Source organism: Oncorhynchus gorbuscha, linkage group LG13, assembly GCF_021184085.1.
Source record: "Oncorhynchus gorbuscha isolate QuinsamMale2020 ecotype Even-year linkage group LG13, OgorEven_v1.0, whole genome shotgun sequence".
Classification (NCBI taxonomy): domain Eukaryota; kingdom Metazoa; phylum Chordata; class Actinopteri; order Salmoniformes; family Salmonidae; genus Oncorhynchus; species Oncorhynchus gorbuscha.
Window position 1 is genome coordinate 64,637,128 of NC_060185.1, and position 5,632 is coordinate 64,642,759.

Here is a 5,632-nt window from a genome sequence, read left to right on the forward strand (position 1 = left end):
GGATGGTCAGTTTTACAAGGGTATGTTTGGCAGCATGAGTGAAGGATGCTTTGTTGCGAAATAGGAAGCCAATTCTAGATTTAACTTTGGATTGGAGATGTTTGATATGGGTCTGGAAGGAGAGTTTACAGTCTAACCAGACACCTAAGTATTTGTAGTTGTCCACGTATTCTAAGTCAGAGCCGTCCAGAGTAGTGATGTTGGACAGGTGGGTAGGTGCAGGGAGCGATCGGTTGAAGAGCATGCATTTAGTTTTACTTGTATTTAAGAGCAATTGGAGGCCACGGAAGGAGAGTTGTATGGCATTGAAGCTTGCGTGGAGGGTTGTTAACACAGTGTCCAAAGAAGGGCCGGAAGTATACAGAATGGTGTCGTCTGCGTAGAGGTGGATCAGAGACTCACCAGCAGCAAGAGCGACCTCATTGATGTATACAGAGAAGAGAGTCGGTCCAAGAATTGAACCCTGTGGCACCCCCATAGAGACTGCCAGAGGTCCGGACAGAAGACCCTCCGATTTGACACACTGAACTCTATCAGAGAAGTAGTTGGTGAACCAGGCGAGGCAATCATTTGAGAAACCAAGGCTGTCGAGTCTGCCGATGAGGATGTGGTGATTGACAGAGTCGAAAGCCTTGGCCAGATCAATGAATACGGCTGCACAGTAATGTTTCTTATCGATGGCGGTTAAGATATCGTTTAGGACCTTGAGCGTGGCTGAGGTGCACCCATGACCAGCTCTGAAACCAGATTGCATAGCAGAGAAGGTATGGTGAGATTCGAAATGGTCGGTAATCTGTTTGTTGACTTGGCTTTCGAAGACCTTAGAAAGGCATGGAAGGATAGATATAGGTCTGTAGCAGTTTTGGTCCAGACTGTCCCCCCCTTTGAAGAGGGGGATGACCGCAGCTGCTTTCCAATCTTTGGGAATCTCAGACAACACGAAAGAGAGGTTGAAGAGGCTAGTTACAGGGGTGGCAACAATTTTGGCAGATACTTTTAGAAAGAAAGGGTCCAGATTGTCTAGCCCGGCTGATTTGTAGGGGTCCAGATTTTGCAGCTCTTTCAGAACATCAGCTGAATGGATTTGGGAGAAGGAGAAATGGGGAAGGCTTGGGCGAGTTGCTGTTGGGGGTGCAGTGCTGTTGACCGGGGTAGGAGTAGCCAGGTGGAAAGCATGGCCAGCCGTAGACAAATGCTTATTGAAATTCTCAATTATGGTGGATTTATCAGTGGTGACAGTGTTTCCTATCTTCAGTGCAGTGGGCAGCTGGGAGGAGGTGTTCTTATTCTCCATGGACTTTACAGTGTCCCAGAACTTTTTTGAGTTAGTGTTGCAGGAAGCAAATTTCTGCTTGAAAAATATAGCCTTGGCTTTTCTAACTGCCTGTGTATAATGGTTTCTAGCTTCCCTGAACAGTTGCATATCACGGGGGCTGTTCGATGCTAATGCAGAACGCCATAGGATGTTTTTGTGTTGGTTAAGGGCAGTCAGGTCTGGGGAGAACCAAGGGCTATATCTGTTCCTGGTTCTAAATTTCTTGAATGGGGCATGTTTATTTAAGATGGTTAGGAAGGCATTTAAAAAAATATCCACGCATCCTCTACTGACGGGATGAGATCAATATCCTTCCAGGATACCCCGGCCAGGTCGATTAGAAAGGCCTGCTCGCTGAAGTGTTTCAGGGAGCGTTTTACAGTGATTCATAACTGGTTTGAGAATACAATTATTTTGGTTGTTGAGTTACTGAATGAGGATGGATATCTACTCTCATATGGGGAATTTCTTGATGATTTCAAAATTCCAATCACCCCAAAAGAAAATGTAATTGTTTTTGATGCAATTCCAAAGGGGGGGGGGGGTATCTCTTTTAAATTCCCCCTGTGGTTGATGTAAGTAACATAGATTTACATGAAAATATATTAATTGACAATATTAACATCAAAGATAAATGTAGTAATAAACAAATTAGGAATATTGTTTGTGATACTACAATTCCCTCAGCAAGATTATTTTGGTCAAATATCTATGGTGATATACAATGGGGGAAGCATGGAAAATTGCTAACAAATATTGTATCAATAACATGGTAAAGGAAGTTTCATTTAAAATGTTACATAGAATTTATACTGTGAAACATGTTTTGGAAAGATTCAAGCTGAATATTGATGATACATGTGATTCTGTGGAATGGAGGAGACCACAATGCATTTGTTTTTTGCCTGTATTTATAGTAGAATTTTTTGGATTGACATACAGAATTTTTTAACCAAAAAATAGGACTGTTTGTACTATTTAATTTTTACTTTACCTTTATTTTACTAGGCAAGTCAGTTAAGAACAAATTCTTATTTTCAATGGGTTCAGGGGCAGAATGACAGATTTGTACCTTGTCAGCTCGGGGATTTGAACTTGCAACCTTCTGGTTACTAGTCCAATGCTCTAACCACTAGGCTACCCTGCCACCCCCCCTAATGGTTTTGATCTAATTATTTATGTCAGAAATTCTGACATAAATAAAGATGTAGTATATTTAATTAAACTGCTAATAATACTAGGTCAATTTCATATTCACAAATACAAATGGTCGAATTCAAAACCTAACTTTTTTCACTTTATAAATTAATTTAAACAATATGGTACTACTTTAACTAAAATTAAAAACAAAAAGGCAATTAAAACTTGTTGTATTAATGAATATGATTTGTTTGTTTAGGATTCCTGGCAATGTAAATCGTTTGTATGTATGCTTGTTTGCATGTGACTATTCCTCTTGTTTGTTGATATATATATATATTTTTTTTAAATATTAATAATATATATTTTTTGTAAAAATGTAAATAAATAAAAATATATATATTTTTTTAAAAATATATATATATATATGCAAAAAAAATATTAAAATACAAAAAATATATTTAAAAAGTACCCCTGGCTGCAGTGTGCAATTCGGGGCCGGGCTCAATATGACTCCGCCCACATTTGACCCCACCCACCTTTTTTTTGTCCATCTGAGGTGACAGTCAAACACACGTTTGCACAAGGCACACGTTGAATACAAACATATTTCATTTTTGAAGATCGTAAGAAATATTATATAAAGTACCAGCAGATGTGTTTTAACACTTTTTGCTTCATGCTATATTTGAGACAAGCTACTGATATTGTTGCAGTGAACAGACTTGTTATGTATGTCGTGTACTGTTAAAATTGTATAAATGTTATGTTGTAATTATATTGTTTCATTGAGCGCATATATATACAGTCGTGGCCAAAAGTTGAGAATGACACAAATATTAATTTTCACAAAGTCTGCTGCCTCAGTTTGAATGATGGCAATTTGCATATACTCCAGAATGTTATGAAGAGTGATCAGATGAATTGCAAAGTCCCTCTTTGCCATTCAAATGAACTGAATCCCAAAAAACAATTTCCACTGCATTTCAGCCCTGCCATAAAAGGACCAGCTGACATTATATCAGTGTTTCTCTCATTAACACAGGTGTGAGTGTTGATGAGGACAAGGCTGGAGATCACTCTGTTATGCTGATTGAGTTCAAATAACAGACTGGAAGCTTTAAAAGGAGGGTGGTGCTTGGAATCATTGTTCTTCCTCTGTCAACCATGGTTACCTGGAAGGAAACACGTGCCGTTATCATTGCTTTGCACAAAAAGGGCTTCACAGGCAAGGATATTTTTGCCAGTAAGATTGCACCTAAATCAGCCATTTATCGGATCATCAAGAACTTCAAGGAGAGCGGTTCAATTGTTGTGAAGGCTTCAGGGCGCCCAAGAAAGTCCAGCAAGCGCCAGGACCGTCTCCTAAAGTTGATTCAGCTGCGGAATCGGGGCACCACCAGTACAGAGCTTGCTTAGGAATGGCAGCAGGCAGGTGTGAGTGCATCTGCATGCATAGTGAGGCGAAGACATTTGGAGGATGGCCTGGTGTCAAGAAGGGCAGCAAAGAGGCCACTTCTCTCCAGGAAAAAAAAGGGACAGACTGGGCGTCTTCTACATCATCCTGAAATATATTGGAGGGGGGGTTAAGTCTTTAAACATTGGTTTAAGACTATACCACTCATCGTATGACACCTACCTGTAGTGTGTTTTGTTTTCGCCGCCTTTTACGATCTTTCAACCTCTCTTATTCAGACCTTAGTGAATGAATGACATACATTCAATATGATAATATATTCAGGTCGTTCTGGCTACAGTTAAACAAGTGATTTTAAGGATGCAAAGGAAATGTCTTTATAATGTTTAAGACTTACAGCATGAGAAAGTTCTGCAGGAGAACTAGGCACCACCATCGCCTAATTTGCTGCATGTTTTCCTTTGAAAAAGAAAATCACACAATTGGATGGGGATCCCAAAAAACATTTTATCCACTAGTGATGAGAATTTATACATACCTCAGTGAAATCACTGCTTCCATTGCAATGTACAGAACGTACTGTAAGTTCAGAAAGAGTAGGTTGTTAAGTTTGATAGCAGTGAAATCACTGCTTCCATTGCAATGTACAGAACGTACTGTAAGTTAAGAAAGAGTAGGTTGTTAAGTTTGATAGTTATGACAACAATAACAACAATAATGATGATAATAGTAAATAATACCCCCCCCCCCTCTGCAGGAGTTTGATGTATGCATTGTGTATGTAGTGTAAAAACAGTAGGAAATAGGTACCAAAAAGTGTCAAGAATAATAAACAAGAAAAAGTATGAGCAATAACAACAGTGTGCTATGCATGCTGCAAGCATAGAAATAATAACTTTTCAATGTTATAACAGAAAATAGGACTAATATAATATACCGAATAGCATCTTTGGTAGATCCTTTGGTAGATCCTGTGGTGTGAACACGGTACACTTTTCAATAAAGGAATGACAATATAATATCAAGGTCCAGGGGACAAGATCCGAGCACTGTGAACACAGTGTATGTCAAAGTAAAGAAAAAGTGCAATTCAACAGCTTTTTATACTCCAGCATGCATAACAGTTTTGAACACAGTTGGAACTGAATTAGCCCAAGTATTTTTCACAACATGTATGGGTTTTGCTGGACCAGAAAATGTATTTTCGACTGCAAACACACCATTTCCTCACATCAATGCACTCACATGACAAAAATATTTCCTTGGACACTGTTTCAAAGCAATGTGTATGCTTTCTTCGTAAATGTGTTTTCTTACATTAGTACCCCAGGTCATCTTAGGTTTCATTACATACAGTCGAGAAGAACTACTGAATATAAGATCAGAGTCAACTCACCATCAGTACGACCAAGAATATGTTTTCCGCGACGCGGATCCTGTGTTCTGCCTTACAAACAGGACAACGGAATGGATCGCATGCAGCGACCCAAGGAAACGACTCCGAAAAAGAGGGAAACGCGGCGGTGTTCTGGTCAGACTCCGAAAAAGGGCACATCGCGCACCACTTCCCAGTATTCTTCTTGCCAATGTCCAGTCTCTCGACAACAAGGTTGATGAAATCCGAGCAAGGGTGGCATTCCAGAGGGACATCAGAGACTGCAACGTTCTCTGCTTTACGGAAACATGGCTTACTGGGAAGACGCTATCCAGGGCGGTGCAGCCAACGGGTTTCTCCACGCATCGCGCCGACAGAAACAAAC